General features: G+C 47.8%; 1 protein-coding gene across 1 annotated transcript in view; it reads left to right on the top strand.

The window, feature by feature from the left end:
* Positions 1-2,952: 2,952 nt before the first annotated feature.
* SMPD3 (sphingomyelin phosphodiesterase 3) overlaps positions 2,953-22,380 on the top strand; it is an 84,019-nt gene continuing 64,591 nt past the window's right edge. Inside the window, exon 1 of the mRNA XM_045890852.3 lies at positions 2,953-3,129. The gene's annotated coding sequence lies outside the window, so the exon portion shown is untranslated. The remainder of the gene's footprint in view (positions 3,130-22,380) is intronic.

The following is a 22,380-nucleotide window of genomic DNA, read 5'->3' on the forward strand; positions in this document are numbered from 1 at the left end:
GCTTCCAATCAGCTAGAATTCCATTCTCTTAGGCTTCTCTGCTCTAAAGCCACGCTTTAAAAAATGACAAAACAAATACACTGAGCATATGACTGACCAAAATCATACAACTAATAAGAGAATGGAAATTTGAACCCAGACTACCCAGGACATTACCTCATGCCTGTTTATTCACAGTCAAACCAATTTCTGATAATCCAAGATGAAGAACATTTGTTCAAGTGCCTAATATTTGTGAAGTGCTTTACATAAGGAACTTCACTTATCTATTACAACATTGTCAAATAAGCAAACTGTAGATCTGATAATGTAGTTTGTGCAAGGTCACACAGCTAGTAAATGGGTTTGGATTCCCACACCTCTATCTTATTAGCTGCTCCCTAACACCAATAAAGAGTATTTTACAAATGAAGAATCAGGTTCAACCCAGGATCACACATCTAATCACAGGCAAAGTCAGAATTAGAACCCAGCTTTCCTTACTCTACTTGGCTAGACCAATGCTATTTTAGTTCCTGCTTTCTGGAAGAATGGTACCCTGGCTTTTTCACTATTTGCAAAAATTTCCTGAAAACTAGCATTACTCCTTAAGTGCTAAACTGACCTTCAGAGTTTCAACTGTGGCTCTAGGCAGTCTTCTTTGCTAGCCTTCTGTTGATACTCTGCCAATTTTCTGTCGATGCCCACCCTGTGGTCTAGTCTTCCCCCACCTGTTTTCCAGCAACCTCTACTCTCACTGCATCCACAGAATTAGACACTCTGTGTCAGCACAAATCCCATTTCCCCCTCCCTCCTGATAGTTTTCTCATCTTCAGTAATGAAGCCTCATCTGTTTACCCAGCTCTAGTGACCTTCCCTCATGCTTTAGCCTGGATTAAAGCCCCTTTGCCATGCCTCTTAGAGTTCCTGTTAGTTCTTCCCCAAATGCAATCCATTTTACTCATTCCCCCATCCTCGTCTTCCCTCCACGGATGTCATCAACTTAAGGATGACAGGGTTTCTTTTCCTCAGAATCTGTCTTTTTGGCTTGAATCAGTCCCCTGGTTATTTCTTTGGCCATGAATTAATTATACTCATATATTAAGGCATTCTCCCAAGAATGCTTTAGCTGAAATACACCCAAAAGTCTGGATGGGGTGACATATGAAGCATGTGTGGGATTAATTGGACCATCTGGCCAACACCAGAGCCCTGAGTGTAAAAAGATCCAGAAAAAACAAAAACAAAAACAAAAACAAAACATTAACTAGCAAGGTGGGACATCACCACCGGGGCCCTATGATGCTGAGCAGAAAACTGAAAGAAGGGCAGAGATCTCACACTGTCATTACTTTATAACTGACAGGGGCAGAAGATCTTTCCCAGAAAGGGAGTGGGAGGTAGGGAATTTAGGCACAGAAAGGAGAAGGGCAAACAGCTAGAAATAGAGGAACATGAAGAACTGATGACATTTAGGGGAGAATTGACAAGACTTCCAAGTAATGATTGGCATGAATCTATCAATCCCTAGCATCATAGGATTGTAAGGGCTCCCAAAGCATTCAGGCAAAATTCCAATCCACTGTATGAATGACATAAACATTTCCTCACTAGGGTGGCCTCCCTCTAGTTGAATGCTTTCAGCAATGGGAAATGTGCAACCTTAGGAAATTAAGAGCGTGGAGGTGTAAGTAAAATTCAATTACTGTTCAATTCATTTTCAATTCCTTTTCAACTCAACAAATATCTAGGCAGTAGCTACTATGTGGCAGACACTAGGCACCGGACTATAAGTATTAATAATATAGACATAACCCCTGTTCTGTGGATCTTACAATCTAATGTGGAAGATGGACACATAAACACGCAAGTAGAACAGGGGAAGTAGAGGGCGCGGCTCACACACAAGGTGGGGTACCTAATATGGAGCCGGGCATCTGGGAAGGCTTCACGGATGAGGCAACGTAAGCTGGCTGGGGCTTGAAGAGTGTGAAGGGTGAGTCGAGCGCAAGGGTGGAAGGAACCACCAGAGCGAGAGACAACGGATGGTTAAGGCTTCCCAGCTACCAAAGAAGTTCCGAGTGTTGCAAGAACAAGGTGGTCTCCAGTTTTAGAAGGGCTTAGCACCGGTGAGAGGAGCGTGGGCTTAATTCCATAGGCAATGGGAAGCCTGAGTAGCGCCCTCTGGCTACTGTGGGGGAAATGTTGCCGTATCAGGGGTGGCGTAAGGAGGCCAAGAGTCCGGAGGGGAAGACCGGATGAGAAGGCCTCCTTGTGACGGCTCAAGAGATATGACCAAAAGTAAAGCGCTCCTGTATGATAAATCGAAATAAATGTAAAGGGATAAAGTTCAGAAGGCCACACTCTGAAGCCACAGGTCTCCTCCGTCCTCTCTCACCTTTGTTGGGCAAACCAAAGCGACTCGACCTCGGTTTGCTCCATCACCGCGGACTGTGGGCAGGGGGACGGATCCACGCCCTTCTTCTCAGATGGGAAAACTGAGGCCCAGAGTCCCGTGGTGGGTATCGAGGAGAAAAAAAAATCGAAACGCCCTCGCAAGAGGCTGCCAGAAGTCGCGCACAATCCGAGGGTCCCGCGGCCTGCCCCATTTCTCTGTCAGCCATCCCCAACCAGCTGCCTTTGCTATGGAAACAGTCCTCCCGCCCTCCTCAGCGCCTCGGTTTCTTCATGCACCCTGGGAAATGCAGTCCACCTTCGGTTACCCCCTGCGGCATAAGCCCCCTCCGCGTTCTTAAAGGACTACCAGTTCCAGAAGGCTGTGGGAAAACTCCGGCAGTCTCTGGGCGATGCGGTCTTGACCGAGAGCCCGAGAAACCAGCCGGCCGGCCCGAAGAGAGCGGAGAAGGCGCCCCCAATGGGCGGCCTCATGGGCGGGGCCAGGATCGCCATTGGCTACGGCGGCGCAGGGGGGGCGGAGTCAGCGGAATGAGGCGCGGAGCTGTTCGCTGCTCCAGGTGCTGAGTCCGAGGGAGGCTCCGGACGCGAAAGCCGCGGTCGCCGCCGCTGTCGCCGCCGCCGCCGCCGCCACCGTTGCCACCGCGAGAGCCACCGCGGGAAAGCCGGGGCAGTGAGGAGCCCGGAAGAGCTGGTCGCGCTGCCGAGCGCTGACAGTCCTCCCTCCTCTTTGAGGTCGGTGCTGCTGGGTTCGCTTTTGTTTTATGGGGGGGGGGGATGAACTGAGAAATGAGGGGGCCTGGGGAGTTAATGGGACCTCTCCTCACCGCCCTCAAGACCATCTGTCCCGGAGAGCTGCTGACTGACTCCTCGAGGGCCTCCCCGTGGCCCGGCACCTGAAGTCAGAGCAGCTTGTGTTAGTTTTTGTTTTATGGTGGAGGGGCAGTGTGAGAGTGTGAGGGGTAAGGGCTGGAGGGACCCCCCCATCTCTACTGAGAGGGCGTTGGGGAGCTTGGAGATTTCCCCCACCCCGTGCCTGAAAACGAGGCTGCTTGGATTATTGAGGATGGGAGGGAGTGTTATGGGATGAAAGGTTCTGAGGTAGGGAGACCCTTCCCCATAACACCTGTACTGCTTGAGGTTACAAAGGGAGTCTGGGTGTGATGGATGAGACCAGGGGACTCCTCCTCCTCCGCTCAGACCATCCTGGGCTTATTGAGGAGGGGCTGTTTGGGATGTCAGGAAGATCCTTTCCGTGCCCACCCCTTTCCTGAAGCCTAGGTTTTTGTAAAGAAGGAAAACGGGATGGGATGGAGACAGGGGACTCTTCCCCCTCCCACTTGGATCCGCTTAGGTTACGGGGGGGGGGGGGTTGGGATGTGAGGAGCTAAGGCCGGGAGACCCCTCCCCACCGTGTTTGAAGTCGCCGGCACAGGAAGGCACTGATGGATTCTCGGGGGTTCTCCATGCTCAGGGTCCCTTGCCTATGGTCCGAGTGGCCTGGGTGTGGATGTGCGGTGGGGGAAGTAAGAGGGGTGGAGGGAATCCTCCCGACCTCTCCCTCTCTGAGCCTTACACCATAGGCCCTCTCTACCTGGATCCAGGCAGGGGCCAAAAGTCGAGACGACCCTCCCTGCCCCGCCCCGTCCCGCCCCGCCTGGCGACCCGGCTCCTGCACCGCGGCAGGGAGCCAGAAGCTGATGGGCACGTGCGGGCGGGACGGGGTGGGTCCCTTCTCTAGCACTCCGAAGCTCGGGGCAGATGTCCCCTGAATCTCCAGACCTTTGAGGCTGCTAGGCTTCACGCGGGGAGCGCCCCAGATCTGGCTACCGAAACCTGCTTCCAGGGCGCCCGGCGGCGGCTTCGGGAACCGTGCTTTTGCGCTCGGCCCAAGCATCCTCGGTAGGACAAAGCGGCGGTCGCTGCACTGGCGGGCCTGCGCCACCCGCTGGGCGGGGGGCGCGGCCAGGGAAGGGGGGGCTCCGGGCGCGGCGCAGAGAGCTTCCGCGGAAACATGCCAGGAGCCGGGCGGGAGACAAAGCGCGCTCGCTCCTCTCGGGCCTGCGCGAGCCGGGATGGAAAATCCCGAGGGAGGAGGCGGCTGCGCCCTGGCTGGGTACTATGCCCCGCACCCTTCTTTCCGGCACACCACCCCCTACGCCGGCCCAGCACCCCAGGATGCCCTGTGTGCGATGGTAATCAGGGTCCCTTCTGGGGGACATTCAAGACCTGTGACCACGAGGACACGGACAGGCGGGGGTGGGGTGGGGCAGGGGGGCTCCGCCTGGAGGGGAGGGTCCCAAGATTCAGGAGACCTAAGTGGGCAGGGTCTGGAGGGGCATCCTGACTGGATGGTGTCCCCACGCCCCATCAACCATGTTAGGTCCAGTTTGATTCCGGGGTTTGAGTGTGTTTGTGTCACCGTGTGTTTGCATGGGTGATGATGTGGGTCAGAGTGTGTGAACGTGTATGACTGGGTGAATGTACCAGCGTGTGCTCGTGTTCATGTGTGTCACGGTGAGCTTGTTAATCTGGCTGCGCGAGCCTGTGAGAAGAGGAGCCACTTACTGCTGACCTGAGATGTTGGCGGTGGGGGCAGGGTAGAAGCCCCTTCCACTCTAAAGCCACCATAATAACCTAGGGTCCCAGTGGGTGCCCTCAGGGTGAAGGTAGCTTCAGGCTGCCTTGGGCCTAGCCTGCATGCTTGGGTGTGGCCTAGAATATAGGACCTCACAAGTATGTGGAGCCCTCTAAAGCCTTTCTGGGGTCTCAGGTCTGACCCTAACATCCGTTACCATTGCCCTGCCCTTCCCATCCTTCAGAAACCTTATCCTGCTGTAATGGGCTGCCCTGGGGCCCAGAATTCCACCCCACCCCTCCACGTGGGCTTCCAGGTGGGGCTCGGGGCGCTCATCAGCACAGTCCTTTATGATGTGGGTGCAAGATTTTGTGGCAAGGCAAATTTTGTCCATTTGGCCTTCATGTCTGGAAGGGTCATAGGTCTGGGGTTGCTGGTCAGTGGCAGGTGGCCTCTCAGTAATACAAGGTATACTCTCAGAGCACGAGTGAGACACAGAGATACCACTATGAGTGGACACCCCTAGAAGATAAGGACAGCCCTCCCAGACATGCCTATTCCCAGAAAGTGACCTCAATTTCATAGTACTTTTATAGCAAAGGTGTTGTGTGGCTTTGAGATAATCCCCACCAGAAACCCCTTTCCCATAGGATGAGGGGCTAGACCATTGTCAGTGGAACCACAGGAAGAGCAGTTACCAGACAGTGGAGCCACCATCCAGCCCAGCCCTGCCTGGTCCAGTCTCCACGAGTATCCACTGCCAGTACCCACAGCGACCTCTACTGGGAAAAGTAGTAATTTTGCAACTAACACTCCCCTGGAGTGTGGAGGTTCAGGGTGGGTGTGGGCATTGTTAGGTAAAAACCACAAACCCTTTTATTTGGGGGCTCCCTGTCTGCCCTTGGGGTCTTAGGTTGATGTTCTTGATGGCAGTTCCCTCAAACTAGTTCAAGCAGTGCAACTGCCACTGTCCTTGCCCATATAGAAATATTTAAAGGGACACCTGGGTGTCTCAGTCGATTAAGCGCCTACCTTCAGCTCAGGTCATGATCCCAGGGTCCTGGGATCAAACCCCACATCGGGCTCGCTGATTAGCGGGAGCCTGCTTCTCCCTTTCCCTCTGCTGCTCCCCCTGCTTGTGCTCTCTCACTCTCTCTCTCTGTTAAATAAATAAAATCTTTTTTTGTTGTTGTTAAAGGGGGGAAGAAGTATTTAAAGAGAGCCAAAATGCTTTTGTCCAAGTTTCTGTACAGGGGTGGACATCAAATCTGCTTAAGAGGAAAATGTGTGGAAAATATTTATCAAGCTCAGGGTGTTTTAGGCATCTTTCTTATCTCTTCCTCTCCCACTATGTTCCCACTCCCCTTTCTTATTACACTTTATCTTCCTCTCTTCCTCATTATTACTCAATAACATATTTTCAAAGATAAGCCTTCTTTTACTGGTTGACAACATGGCCCAGAAAATGCAAGACTCGGGAGGCTATTACTAAGTGCAAAGAACTGGCAAACACTGGTTCTTCCAGACCTACTGATGGGAGTAGGGGAGATGGATGAAACATGCTCTGTCTTAAATCCTCATCTGGTGACATATGTCTCTTCTCCCAGAATTGCTCTGAAGGGATTTCACACAGCCACAAAATCTTTAGAGCTCCTCAAAGGAAAGGAGGTATTTAAATACCTGGTATTGTTCTTACTTTGGCATCCATGTGATTTGCATTGAACTATGTGACTCAGTATCATAAAGTAAAAATAGGACTTAATCTCTTCCTTGCCTGTTCAGAAGGTGTGCATATGTGTGTTGTGTTCTGCATTAGAGAGTGAAAAGCTAAATTATCTCATAAATTGAACCACCTGCTTATTCTGATTAGAGAATGGTGCTTAACATCACCTACAGGCAATAACATTATTTTATGTTTCTTTTAATTCATACCTGAATCTCTTTGTCTTGTAAAACCTTTCTTCATGCTCATACATTATTACTTTCACTTGAAGTTAATCAAGAATGTTTAATCCTTGTACAGAAGCCAAACAAATTAAATATCAGCAGATACAGGAAGATGTGGGTGGTGTTTCTGTTCTTGGGCTCAAAAAAATCCTTGGAGTTCACAGGAGAGAAGGAAAGGAGGTGAAGGTTTAGTAAATCTTATGGGTGTAGTTAACAAGTTTCTGAGGAGATGCTCCTCAGAATTTTTCCAGGAGAACTGGTCATGTTGAAGAATCTGAGGATGCAGGAAAATAGCATGCATGCTGGGAGTGGGAATGAAGCCCTGGGGATTCCTAAATCCAAGCACTAATGCAGCCTTTCTGGGAAAATCCCCCAAATCCCTCCTGTTCCTTTCCTGCAGTCACAAAGGAAAGGAGCTGTCCACGGTTCTGGAGCACTGGCTTCAACCCCACTAGTGGGAAGGCAGGATTTAGGGCATGGAGTAGAAGCAAGCTCTGATGACCACGGCCTCTGTGAGGATTTCCCCAAAGCTCATCACAGAAAGAAATAGGAGGAAACAGAGCTATAGAGGCTTTTATTGCATCGCTTCAAACAAACCCTATTTAAAGAATTACAAGCTAATAATAAGAGGAAATTTCTGAGTCAGGCTTGTCACATGTGAGAATGTATTTAATCCTCACAGACCTATGAGGTAGGTGGTGGTGGTGTTTCCACTTTCAAGATGAGGAAGTGAAGCTTTGAGAGGAAAGGGGCTTGCCCATGATTACAGAGATCAGAAGGAACAGAGGTTAGATTCCCACCTGGATCTCTTAAACTCCAGAGCCTCCTCTTTTTTTTTTTTTTAATTGGATCTGAGCCCACTTTCTTCTTTTTTTTTTTTTTAATGTTATTTATTTATTCATGAGAGTCAGAGAGAGAGAGAGAGAGAGAGAAGCAGGCTCCCCGCCTAGCAGGGAGCCCGATGTGGGACTCGATCCCAGGACCCTGGGATCATGACCTGAGCTGAAGGCAGACGCTTAACCATCTGAGCCACCCAGGCGCCCTCCAGAGCCTCCTCTTACCACGATTTTTTCCTACTGCTATTGGAGAAGCAAAATTGAAGTTTTGAACTGTCCTATCTGAGATGCTAACCAAATTTTAGAGGAATGGATTGGGGACCAACAAAGATTCAGACATAAGCCTCAAAGAGTCCTTTCAAATGCATCAAGGATATTACCACAATACTTTACATATTATCCTGACAGAAGGATACCTGTACTTGATTACCAAGGAGGAGAAAGGGGAGTATAATGACCCTCATGGCCAGCGTCCCAGGGTTTTCTTTCCAGAGTGGAACAATTTCACAAGAAGCCAAGCCTGGATGGCAGCAAAATTTATTTTTAATAATCTGCAAGAATGAGGGAACAATGAGGAGGCTGATATTATTTCACAGAGTACATGTAGAGCCAAAGAAATAGGGCTTATCTTTACTTGCTACAGTCCTGTTCCAATGCTGAGTACACTTGGATATTGTTAAGAGGCTCCTTTCCCCTATTCCCACGTTTTTACAGCAAAGTCTCTAACACCAAAATGAAAGTTTTCGTTGTTGTGAGCCACAGCTAATCTCAGGGAACTATCACATTCCTGCCTTCATGTCATCATAACCACTGTTCTGCCTTCATATGTGGCTTCAGGACTCCTGAAGGTAGGCAGGTTTGGGGCTTGATGTGCTTCAGGCCACATGTCCTCTGGTTCTGCCAAGAGGCCTGTGCCTGAGAACTCCCCATTCAGTAGCTGTTGTTTAGGTATCTAAAGAGAGCAGAGAGGAATAGACTTTTGCTTTTTCTCCTCTCTCGATCTCAGTCTGCACAACACACAGATGCGGGGGGAGGGGGCTCACCTTTTAAGAAAATGCCTCACAGGGGCACCTGGGTGGTTCCATCGGTTAAGCGGCTGCCTTCAGCTCAGGTCATGATCCCAGGGTCCTGGGATCGAGCCCTGCATTGGGCTCCCTGCTCTGTGGGGAGCCTGCTTCTCCCTCTGCCTGCCGCTCCCCCTGCTTGTACTTGCTCTCTCTCTCGCTCTCTCTGTGTCAAATAAATGAATAAAAAATCTTTTAAAAAAAGAAAAAAAAGAAATTGCCTCACATCAGGCTGGGTGTCCAATCCATTCTGAGTAATTCCCTCCCCTCCTAGGCTGGGGCTCTGCAGGACTCCGATGCACAGAGCAAGGCTGCTATTGCTTTTTCCGAGGGCACTGGGAGGCCAAGGACCTGGCTCCCCATCTGGGTCTGCTCTGACTCATATGACCGCAGACAGATTTGATTGTTTTCTTATTTAGAGTCATTAATTAACTCTCCTCAACATCGGAACAGCATGTATTAAGAGGAAAGCTATTTGTGGGGGTCTCTAGGAAGCCATGCCTACAGCTGAGCACCATCTCCTTTGCTAACAGGATCAGGAAATGGTTTTTAATTCTGGCTTTGACCCTTCAGAAAACTTAGATCATCAAGATTTTGTGCCAATGTGAGAATGGAAATATAAGTGTAATTGATTGCTAAGGCTGCTATAGTTATTTTGGCAAAAACTGGGAAACACAGGGATCCGTCAAAGAAGAACAGGATTTTCATTCATTCAACAAATATTCTTGTGTCTGCAATGTGCCAGGCACAGGGCTGGGCATAGCAAACGTAGTTCAACTTGGAATAAGCTCTGTCACATAGGAATCTTGAGTGGAACGTGGAAACAGATGCAGAACCCCTGACGAGCAGAGTTTTTAGAAATGGAAAGAACCTTAATCATCATAAACTGTCATCATCTCTTTTTTAACATGAGGAAAGAGGCTGAGGGAAATTGAGGGTTGCCACTGGCCATACACAGCCCCGATAGTGGCAAAAATGAGGATTAGAACCCAGGTTTTAGTAATTCCTCAAGCTTCTTCTCTCCACTGTACTAAACTACTGCTCTGCTCACCAAATTATCCAAAGGGCATGTTTTCATTAACATAGGCTTCTTGGATCTAATCATAATGCAAAACTTAAAGTTGAAATAGAAAAAAATCATAGATGAAATACGAAGAGTGCCCATTTATATCCATGTTGTCCAAGCCACATGTGGCTAATGAGCACTCAAAATGTGGCTAGTTCAAATTGAGATACACTGCAAGCATAAAATATATACCGGATTTTGAAAAATTAGTATGAAAAAATATAAAATAGCTCATTAATGTGAATATTATAGGTTGAAATAATATTTTGGATATGTTGGGTTAAATAAAATATATTAAAATTAATTTCACTTGTTTCTTTTTACTTTTTTAATGTCTACTAGAAAATTTATAATTATATATGTGGCTTGCATTTATAGCTCATATTTCTACTGAATAACACTGTTCTAGAGTGCTTTCACTTAGGAGGAAATGTTCTTTACAAACTAAGGCATTTAGTGGCGCCTGGGTGGCTCAGTCGTTAAGCGTCTGCCTTCAGCTCAGGTCATGATCCCAGGGTCCTGGGATTGAGCCCCGCATCGCATCGGGCTCCCTGCTCCGCGGGAAGCCTGCTTCTCTCTCTCCCACTCCCCCTGCTTGTGTTCCCTCTCTGTCAATCTCTGTCAAATAAATAAATTCTTTAAAACAAAAAACAAACAAACAAAAACTAAGGCATTTAGCAAAGTAGGTTCTATAATCAGTCAGCCTGAGATGAATACTAGCTCTACCACTTGGGCTGTGTGACCTTGGACAAGTTGATTGATCTCTGCTTCCATTTCCTCACCTGTAAAATGAGGGTGAACAGAGCCTACTTCCTTGATTGAGTCAAATTTCTTAGAACAGTGGCTGGTACATAGTGAGTGCTCAATTAATATTAGCTATTGTTACTATCAGAAGGGGCTTATAGAATCTTACAAGACAGGGGCTACAGGAAGGAGAACAAGCAGACAATTTTCAGATAAATGAAGAAAAAGATTTACTACTAGTTAAAACATGATTGAAAATACTTGCTCAGTATAAGCTCATGAACTACCTTGATGTGGCCCCAGTTTTCTGGCAGATAATGATACTGAGGAAAGATTTCAAGCCATTTAAATAAGCATACAATGGATAAACAAATTAGCTAATAGCATTATGCACAGGTCTTGACCCCTGCTAAATGAGTTGAGGAAGAAGATGATCAAAGTATACTTATAACAGATGACCCAAGAGCTCTAAGTCTCTTTGACTCCAAGATTTCTCAGGGAAATATAAGCCTTATGCTCTAGGAGAAAGATCTTGGGTAGGAGTCAGGCGTATGTGAGGTCAAAGCCACTCTGCCATCCATTGGCCTTGATCAAGATAGTCGTGGCACCTGGTTGGCTCAGTTGGTGGAGTGTGTGACTCTTGATCTTAGGGTTGTGGGTTCAAGCCCCACTTTGGGTGTAGAGATTACTTAAAAATAAAATCTTAAAAAAAATAAACTGTCAGTTTTCTCCTCTATAAAATGGAGCTAGCACCACCTCTCTTGCAGGTTGTGGTGAGGACTAAATTAGATAATGCAAATAAAACACCTCATACATAGTAGATGCTTTAAAAATGGTGGCTTTCATGAAATGGAATTTCAGATGTTCTTTAATAGGGAACTTTTGGTTAATAGAGAATTTTTTTATGAGGATCTCCATGATCTTTTCTACATTTTCACTACCACATTCTCCATCTTTGCTTGGTCCCTGAGGTGGTTGAAAGGACAGTTTCATCTGATTGTGTCTACACCAAAATGTAGGATCTCAGTAACTTTGGGCATTCTATACAATCTTTCATATTCTTCTCTCTGTCCCATTTACACATGTGAGGTTTCTTTCCTGGGATGGTAAAGCAAGCAGCAAAATGGGCATTGTTCTCCATCATATTTATCCTGAAGTTCTGACATTCTGACCTAGTGTTTAGAGCATTTTACATGCAGCTTTGCTTTAAAAATAAATGGGGCATAAATCTAGAAACCATAACCCCAGGAGAACCATGTTCTCCTGGCTCTTAGAGCAGACCGTGGGTCCACTCACTGCACAGCTCTTAGGGAACACATTGCTGCTGTCCTTGAATATCTATTCCTCTTCCAAAAATTTGCTTTCAGGACCAAAGAAATGTATGTTAAGCTCAGTGAAGACTTATGTTAACAAAGCTTGTTGGACTCTAGAGAAAACACTCAGACTAGTTACACGGCAAGTGTGGGGATCCCTGGAAGTATTTTGGCAGGAGAGCAACATAGTCAGATGTCCAGGGTCAAAGTGTGGTGGGGGGATTGAGGTGGGGAAGATCCGGAAGGCAGGCTCACCCATCGTTCTGTTGAGAGACCCGTGACTTCCAGGGACCTAAGTACCAGTATTAAGTTCTCTTGGGATAAGTTCTGATCTTAAAATGCATTTTCCCCACCCATTCCCTCTTGTTCACTCAACAAATACGGAATAGTGCATTTTGAAAAACCTTGCTCTGCAAGAGCCCAGGGTCTGGCTGCGGAGAAGGGAGATGCCAATGTGCAGAGTGAACCAAGGAACAAGTGCTGAAGTAAGCACAAGAGGCCTGATTAAGGCGGGTTGGCTATGGCAGTTGGCTAAAGCTATGGATCCCAGCCAGACAGACCTGAATCTGAATCTCAGCTTCACCACCAATGTGTGGCCTCGGGCAAGTGCTTTAACCTTTCTGAGCCTCATTTTTCTTATCTGGGGCAATAAAATCTTCTTTCCCTGGGCTCTTATGGCCACTACAAGCCAACTTGAAGAAAATTCTTAAGAGTAATACTAACCTTCCTTTACTGAATGCTCACAGTGCCATCAGGCATTGTGCTCAGCACTTTATATGCATAAAAGAGATACCATTATTATCCCTATTTTATAGCTGAGGAAAACAACGCTCAGGTACTTTAACTTGCCCAAGGTCACACAAGCAGTAAGAAGTGGGACCAGGACCCCAATGCAGGCAATTTGACTGCAAAACCTTCTCTTAACCACTGTGATCACTACCTCCCTGGTTCAAGGTCAACAGGAACCCAATGACTGTTATTTTGAAAGAGGGCAAGAGGATTCATTGATTAGCTTGTGTAGAGGTCTTCTGCTTGGTCTTCAAGAGTGGGTATGATATGGAGAGGCTCTGAGCAGTGAGTACCGAGAAGAGGGAAGGCAGAGAAAAGCTGTGAGCAAATGAACAGGGCTGGGAATGCCAATGATGTGTTCTGGGGGCCCTGAAATGGAGAAGAGGTTTTCAGTAGAAAACAAATGTTTAGAAATAAGGGTTTGGAAAGCCTTGGATATCAGGCTAACAAGTGTTAGAAAACCAAAAAAGTTCATAGGCAAAAGAGAAGATGTGAAATCTGAAAGCACCAATTTGAGGCAGCTCACTGAATTTGGGCGTATGATTGCAGTGTGGAGCAGGTGACCAAGTGTGCCCAAAGCCAGAGTTTGAGGAGAGCGTGGCCAGACAGCACCACAAGCCAGCACACCTACCCCTGCTCTCTGCTTTCCAAACAATGTGCACAGCCTTTTCTTTCATTTGGTCTTCACAAAAGCCCTAGGCAGGAGAAGGGTGGGAGGCCGGCTACCAGCACTGCTGCCTGTGTCGAGTGGCAGGCAGCACGGGCTGCCAGGAACACAGATGCCAAACACAGCTGCAATGCTCAAACTCAGGCAAAAACCTTAGGACTTTTTCTGTGGGGGAGGAGGCAGAAGGTTTGCCCACTGGGCAGGGAGTCCTTTTCTCTGTGTTCTGGGAAGCAGGCAGTGTTATCCTCTGGTCCATGATTTCCCAGTGACACCCCTGCCTGAGTAGCTGCCCGCCAGGGTGGCTGCTGTGAGGGCCTGAATCAGGGTCATTGCAAATCCCATAGTTCTTCTTGGATTCAGCACCTGTCAGCCAGTCGCCCCCTCCCTTGCGGAGAGCTCATTTCACAAAATGAAATTTTTCAGACTTCTGGCATCGTGAATTAATTGTGCTTGTTTCTCTGCAAACTGCAGGGACTAGAAACCAGACCCCATGCTCCTTAGGGGCATTAGAAGAAAAATCTCTTTTCTAATGGCTGCAGTCGCTGCTGACCACCAGATTTCTCTCCATGGCTACACTTCTGATAACAATGGAAAACAAAGGCAGGAAGGGAGAGGGGCACAGTGCGGGCTTCTTCCGAGAGGCCCCTGCAGTTCAGTGAAGGGTGTGAGGCAATGGGGAGGGGACTTTCACAGCCACGAGAGAGCCCCTTGACGAGTAAAGGAGTTCTGATGTGAAAGATGATAGAAAAGAAAAGAGACCGTGGTGCCACACTATATTTTCTCTAGAAAGTCATACTAGGGTTCCAGATGCCCTCCACAGTTCTGGAAGGATAAATAAACAGGTTGGCAAGGCCACAGAGATTTTGACAAGTTATCCAGGAAAAAGTGCCTGGGGATTTTAAACATACCATTAATGAGAAATGACAAACACTTGGGTAATAGAATGTTAAAGGCTCCTGTGGTCACCGACCCCAGTAACGATTAATGTGTGTCAAACACTGAACACAACAGGGTGGAATGGTGACTTCTGAAGGATGAAATCAAATTGGGAAATCAAAATAATAATAATAAAGGTACGGATTTTTCAAGTGGTTGCGCATCACAAAGTACAGCCGTGGTTATTCAGAATACCTTTACCAGCCAGGTCCCTTTTACCTGATCATTCTGATCCCAAGGGTCCATTTTTTGACATTCCTATGATCAGCGCCCAGCTCAGGGCGTAGCACACAGGAGGTGCTCAGCAAGTGTTCACAGATTGCTCACGCCCTTAACACTACTGTGTGCGAAGCCTTGTGCCAGGCACTGGAGAGATGGAAGTAAATGAGACATGGTGCCTATCCTTAGGGGTGAGGCAATTCCAAGACAGAACAAGGAGTGCACTGTAGGAAATGTGCAAATGAACGTGGTCACCTGTGATGGTCACCAATGATGCTTCCTTCTAGGTGCTTCCTCACACCTCTGGAATAAGGTAGCCCAGCAGGTGAGCCAAACTGGGACCTTATATTGCCAACCTTATCTCCCATCAAGTCTGAGCAGGTCCAGCTGTGGTGTCTGAGGTATAGCAGCGTGAAGGTGAAGGAGGCAGAGGCTGGTATGTTGCCGAAGCTTGTTGGGTATACACTCAGTAAAAATATTTTTCCTTTGCATGCTTCATTTGAAAGACCCACTCTTGAGACGCTTTGCCTGCAATTAGAGCATGCGGCCACAAGGAGCATCCATGAAGCAGTGTGGTCCAAGCAGCCAGGCTCCCCACGGGGATAGAATGCTGAGCAAAATAACTGCTCAGTTGCTAACCTTCAGAAGAACATAATTTTACACTAATGGATCAGAAAAGGATTGCACGTTTAATTGGACCAAACCATTGTAACCTATGTGTAGTGAGTGGAATTAGGAATTCATCAACATTCATTTAACAAAATTCATGTGTGTCTACTGTATACAAAGAGAAGCACAAAGTCCCCGCCCTTAGGTACTGCCTCCTGCAAGGACAAACACGGACAGATAATGGCAGTGCAGCGAAGTAAGTGGTATGCTGGGGGGATGAGCAGAGAGTACTAGAAGCACAGAGGAGGAGCGACTAACTGACAGGGGCAAGGGGGGTGTGGTCACACACACACACGCGCTTTTGACCCAGATGTTAACACCTGAGTCAAAGGGTTTACACCAACACACATAGAAGTGTGGATATTTTGAGACACTGAAGAGAATGGGGATTGGCCTGTAGAGTGATCTTGGATATATCATCTACACCTCTGGAGCTCAGTTTACCCCTCTGGTCCTCCAAGGGCTTGGTAGTGGCCATCCTGACCATGTGGGCCTAGAGTGGCATGGAGATTAGAGTGATAACCTTGATCTCAGTGGCCAAGGCCTGGACTTGTCCTAGCCCCAAGGCCTCCTGGGAACCAGCTTGTCTGGACCCTCTTGATTCTGGCTGAAATGTTCCAAGGGATTCCAGAGGATCAGCTGAGATGCTGGTGCTGGAGACACTTGCCGTTTTTGAGGTGTCAGCCTTTAGTGTCCAGTGGAAGTGGTCTAGCTCTCCTAAGTCGCTATTTGGCTTCCCGTCCTTCTGCAGAAGCCAGGCTGGCCCCCTCACTCAACCCCGTATGCGCTGCCCTGTGCCCTTCCGGCAGGCCTGAGGCCACTGTTTGGAAAGCCTTGGCCTGGTCAGATGCAGGATCAGTGGTGGCAGGCCAGCCCCACCCCTGTCTCCAGGCCCTTCAAGAAGACAAAGCCCCGTAGTAATTATTTCACAATATACTGGCGTATCAAATCCTCACGTTGTACACCTTAAACTTGCATGTTATATGTCAATAATATCTCAATAAAGCTGGGAAAAAAGAAAGAAAAGAGAATCTTTGCTGGGCCTGTGTCTCCCTCTGGAGACCTTCTTCGGTCCTGGCAGGCCGTCCTCCCCAGCCAGCGCCATCCGGCCTTTCCCCTGTGTGTGGCTGGGGCAAGGCCTCCCCAGAACAGGCCCCTGTGTGTTGGGGACACAGAGGAGCAACTATCTTGCATAAATGAAAAAAATGACAGAGTGTTTAATTTAAGCAAGTCGTTTAAAGCTTTTTAATTGCCCCATAGAGTTTTAATATACATTAGAGCAATACCTGGTTAAGAGAGTAGACAAATGGAAGCACTGAAAAAGCCCTCACTGAAATCTTAAAAAGTCTTGAAAAGCCTCTTTTCAAATAATTCATGTGCCCAGGAAATTTCATGCAGAGCCTATCAGGCTCAACCACGTCTCTAGGCCAGAGCCAAGACCCAGGCAGCTCCAGTCCCCCATCCACTCTCACTCTGGTCTTTAGCCCTGGGACCATCTCTCTGCAGAGAGCTCAGCCCTGCCAGCTAGGACCACGGCTGCTCAGGCTGCTTTTCTCAGTAAGAGCCAGCAGGCGCCTCTTCCTGGGGGCTTCCGAAGGCGGTGGTAAGGACACTTCCTGCCTCGCCCCCTCACCATCCCCAAACACACCTGCCCCTGGCTGGTGCCTGGATGGTCCCTTTATCTTGCAGGAAGCACCACTGGGCACCTATGCAGGACTCCATTCCCAGAGTGAGCAAACAAAGAAAAAACTACAGAGGGCCTTTAAAACCATTCTGCAGAGGATGTCGCCTCTACCAAAAGGAGATGAGAAGGGGCCAGGCTGAGATAAGCAGAGCTGCTTAGAAACCGAACACAGAGACAAATCAAAAACCTTCATTGGAGGCAATAGAATGCAGATCAGTGGAGTGAGAAACAAGATGTCTCCCATCCAAATCACTGCAGAAGATAAAAGAAATCATCTGCTATGGCGCAAAAGTCAGAAAAGAAAGGAAATGCAGAAAACATAAAACAAGATGACAGGAGACTACCCAAAATGGTTCTGACAATAAAAGTGAGTCTTTAACATTCCCTTGTTACAAGACAAAGGCTCCCAGATTAAATAAATGCAAGAGACTCACGTAAAATAAAACAACGCCACGGTAGGCAAAGCTATACCAGGTAAATGCAAACAAAAGCAAAAGCATGAGCGGCTATATCAAGACAAAGCACAATTTTAAGGCAATAAGTAGCATCAGGCAGGATGAAAAGGGCAATTTTATATTCTTAGGAGCAACTGTGAAAGCATAACTGTTCTGAACATTTGTACACTCGGGATTTTAGCATCAGGACACTTGAGGCGAAACCCACCGCTGTTGGAAATACGAGATGAAGACAGTTGTGGGCATAAATTTACATGCTACTCGCAGTACCTGACCTGACATCGAGTAGCCAGAACATGTACAACAGCCGGAAGGAGTAATATTCTGAAGAGGACTGAGGCGAGTGCTGAACTTTGTACCCGTGCGAATGATGTTTGCCATGTTTTAAAAGACCATCATAGATTGATACTTGGGATATAAATGTTAAATTGAATACAGATTTATATATACAGTATAATTCTAATCACAACTTTAATAACCCTAAGCCACTGAAAAGCCACTGAAAGAAAATATACAAAAAGGTTGACATTTGGTGTGTTCAGAAAGGTTTGAAATTAGGTATTTAAAATTTCTTTCTGCTTTTTCTTCCCAGTGTTCTTTAATGATCATATAATATTCTAGGAGTTTAAAAAAAGTGAACTGAAAAAAATAGTTTCAGACTCATCCCCATCACACAGGATTTATGATTTTGAAGATTTGGATAAAATTAACAAGAACAGGGGGCGCCTGGTTGGCTCAGTCAGTTAAGCATCTGCCTTCAGCTCAGGTCATGATCCTGGGGTCCCAGGATCGAGCCCCACATCGGGCTCCTTGCTCAGCGGGAGGCCTGCTTCTCCCTCTCCCTCTGCCTGCTCCTCCCCCTGCTTGTGCTCTCTCTCTCTGTCAAATAAATAAATAAAATCTTTAAAAAAAAAAAAATTAACAGTAACAGCGGACAGGAATCCCAGCAGGCCCCACACAGCCTGGGGCTCTTGGCCCCTCTAAACCCACCTGGTCACCTCAAAACCCTGGGGCACCTATATCTTCCCAATTCCACTCCCATCTCTTCTACTGTGCCTTTATGAGACTTCCAACCTCCACTGACAGCTCAGCTGTGTTTTCCCCAAGACAGACCCTGGTCTCCTTGCTTCTCCCCATCCGCCCATGCCCCTGCTGACCTCACCTACTCTGGGAGAGGGATGCAGCTCCCCTCTATATGCCAGGGCCTCATGAATGCATCTCTAGCTCCAAATTCACCACAGAGTTTCAAGGGTGTACATCAGCCTGCAGACTGGATGTCAATCCAGATGCGGGGGCAGGCATGGTGGACATGCCTGCAGAGGAAACGGTCAGTGAAGCCCCTCTGAGCAGAGGCGCAGGGATTGAATGTGAAGCAAAGATGCCCCAAGGGGTAGTGATGAGAGCATGTAGAGCATCCACAGTCAGAGGTAAAAGAAGGTTTCCATGAAAGAATTAGATAAATCAGCACCTTGAGCATAGTTCTCCGTATGCCATTTGAAAGCAGAACCTACAGCTCTGATGTATGGGACGATGAATTAGGATTGTGGCGTAATCAAGAAAAACATCAAAGTCAAATTTAAAAACCAGGCCCAGACTGCCTTGGCCCCTGGAACGCTCACGTGGGATCCCTCAAATTCCCTTCTGCCCACCACACACATCCAGCTCCTGGCTCGGCGGACAGATCCGGCTCCACCACTGAAATTTGCTGGGCAGGAGCTTCTGGTCTGGCCTCCTGACTTTTTGGGGCAGAACAGAAAGTCTGTAAATACCCTCAAGTCTTTAATCTACCAGCAGAAAGAGTGAGGATGAGATCAGTTTCTTAGCCCACTGATGTGGTATGTTAATTTTAAGGTACAGTTTCTTTTGAAAATGACCAAAATAAACTTAACTACTAACCCTAAACATATATTCTTATCAATCTCAGCTCTAAGTACCTATTCTTTATGGGAAGTAAATTACTTTAAGAGAGCTTTCTAAAATTATTACATACAATTTCTCTTGCATTCCTAGGTCTGGGTTGCTCTCCAGTTACCCTTTTGTTTTCAAAGGCAAACATACATGAGACCACTCTTTGGAAACAGGGATTCATGAGATACTATGCAGCCACCTGGCTCTAGAGAAGAGGTAGGGCTAAGTCACCTCTAGCAAGTCACTTAACTCTCCTAATTTGCCAACTCCATAAATAAAGGGAAGAGAATCATACCTACCTTAAAATACTGTTGTAAAGAAAATCACGCTTCCCTATGTAAAGTGCCTAGTACAGTGTGTCTTGCAACAGGAGCTCAGTAAACCTAGCAGTTATTCTCCTACCAAGTAGTGATTTTTAGCCTCTGTGACCCCACTGCTGTGTGTGATGGACGTGAGTCATTCTGGGGAAAACTCCTGCATTTCCCACAGTTCCCAACCACACAGCTCTCCTTCCGCATCCTTTCCCCTCCCACTCAGGAAACATCCAAAGGCATATGACTAAAATTGAAGTGATAATAGGAAAAGCCCCTAGAACCTTTGCTTATTTGTTTTTTTAAGGTAAATTAGTCCCAAACTTGACTACTTTAGCATCAGTGGCAAATAAATGGGAACTCACCAATGTCTAAAAGACAAGTCCCAACTGTTTGAGAACCTAGTTTCTCAGAACCAGACATATTGTAACTTCCCTGGGACTCACAAGCCCTAACATCGCCCCTCAACTTGTGAGACCTGGAGGCCCTTCTGGCCCCAGTACGATTCTCAAGCACTTGGGTATCTAGGGCCACATTTTCTTACTTCCCCCACTCCCACCAAACCTCACCCTCTCTCTGGTACAGTTCCTTGCCTTTAGCGGACAGTTAATAAATGTTTCATAAATAAATGTGTCTAAATTCTGGCCCTACTTTTATGCCTCCCTGCACTGGCCCTAGCAAATGCGCATTATGAGCCACAGTCTGGTCAGGTGACCTGGCTTCCAGCAATAATGTGCACAGGAGGCAAATGATTAAATAATGCATGTCTATCCACTTGACACGACATTTTGCAGCCACTGGGTATGATGCGCTCAAAGACTCAAAGGCCACGTGGAGACACAGCTAACATTAACTGAATAAACAGACCATAAAGCGAGTGTCCTTGTCCAGCCATCACACACATGGACTCAGATCGAAGGGGAAGGCTGAAGAGAATTGATTGTTGTGAGAGAGGTGGGAATCTGCCTGATGTGTTTCTAAATTCTCTTCTATGTGGCTTGGTTTTTACAATGAACAGCAGCAGATGGTGGGGAAAGGCCCCAAGAATGGAAAGGAGTCCAGGGCTTCCTCATAGGCACATGGCCAAACTCAGTGCACTGAACTCAAAATGAAGGCTAAGGAGCTGAACTCGGGAAAGGATACGGAAGCCAGAGTCCACTCAGGAACAAAATGTGGATTTGACCCAAAATAGCGGTCGTGCTCAGCCTCAGAGTCTGAATTAATCCTCTTCTTAGTTTATTGACATCTATGAAATTGATTCTCTCCACAGAATCACAACCCGTGGCCCTGGCATTGCAGTTGATAAAAAGCATGACTGGGGAGGCAGTAGGAAGCATCTGTACCAAATATTCACAGAGGCCCGGCGTGGGCTCTGCTCAGACTCAGGTGTTCTCTCTGGAAAATGTTCTCAGGCACCCCTGGGAAGAATGAGGAAGGGGAAAGGGAGAGGGACAGGTTGGGGAGGAGGGGCTAGGCAGCTTCTACTGCTCTCAAGTCAAAGTTGACCTCAAGGGTCACCTCCTCTACACTCAAACTGGAAGCATGGCCCCACTTTAGCTTCCTTTCCTCACTGCAGACCCGGACATCACTCCCCTCGCCTAAGACAGGGCCCACTGCTTGGTCCAGAGAACTGTTTCCCCTTCATTTGGAAAAGAAGAGGGAACAGCATAGCCCAGAAGGCTCATAGAGACTCACTGCTGACAAGAATAACCAGGCCAGGCCAATGTCGGCCCTGGGCTCCTCCCCACCTGGGCTAACCCAACTGTGTTACACTGCAGGCCAGGGAAGAAGGGCCAGTGGTGCCCATCACATGTACCTCAAGCTCCCTTCTCCTGCCCCAAGCTCTTGTTGAGAGCGGAAACCACTGCTCTCCTAGAGTCAATGTAATAGCCTTGAGGCCCGGTGTCCTCCAACCTACCCAGGTCCTTCTCAGGAAATCCAGCCCTACACCAATGGTTGCCGGAGCAGTCAAAGCTCCCTGGTCACTGACCACAGAGGCCTCCTTGTTTTTCAGAACAACACTGCCCGAGCACAGAGCACGAACCAGTCCTCATACAGCTCGGACTGGCTCTGGAAGCCCTGATTACAACGAGCCTTACTTGGAGTACGGGAGCTGGCAGACAGATTGCCTGGGCTGAGCCCCGTGTCTGACAGGAAAGCAGATAGGCCTTGACTTTGTCCACATTTGAATCCAGGTCATCAGTAATCCAGCCTTAGGGTTTCCACGCACCCTACCTCAGAGTACCTGGTGGGCCAGGACCAACGCCAGATTCATAACACAACAATGACCCAGACCCTCACCCATGTCTGCTTCCCCAAAAGTGCAGCCTTCAGAGAGGGGTCATCACCCAGGAGCAGCGCCCAGGGCAGCCAGGTTTGGTTATACCACTGAGCCTCCTCTCTGGCTCAGCCGGTTGGCCTGCTCCAGCCAGATTCGCCACTGTGCGCTGGGACTTGTGATGCACAGTAGTTCCCAGAACCAAGAACCTGATGGATCATGGCGTCTTCTGGGCTCTCTGCACACACCACGTCGTGGCCATCGGTGGCCATATATGCCCTTCTCTTCCAGGCAGGGACCAAGTATGACCCCTTTTCCCAAGTCCAGGCTCAGGTGCAGATGGAGGGCTCTGTGATGTGGGGACCACAGGAACTGCCTCTTGCAAACCTCCCAAGCTTACTCTTTCTTCTCCTTCCAGAATCAGAAGGGAAAAGAAGGGATTAGATATCCCACTTCACAGCATGACTTCCTGGAAAGGCCCTTTCTCCCTTATGACCAGTTCTGCTATCCACCTCCTGCCCT

Source organism: Mirounga angustirostris, unplaced genomic scaffold, assembly GCF_029215605.1.
Source record: "Mirounga angustirostris isolate CCGP_5_RB_7025 unplaced genomic scaffold, mMirAng1.0.hap1 SCAF_16, whole genome shotgun sequence".
NCBI lineage: Eukaryota > Metazoa > Chordata > Mammalia > Carnivora > Phocidae > Mirounga > Mirounga angustirostris.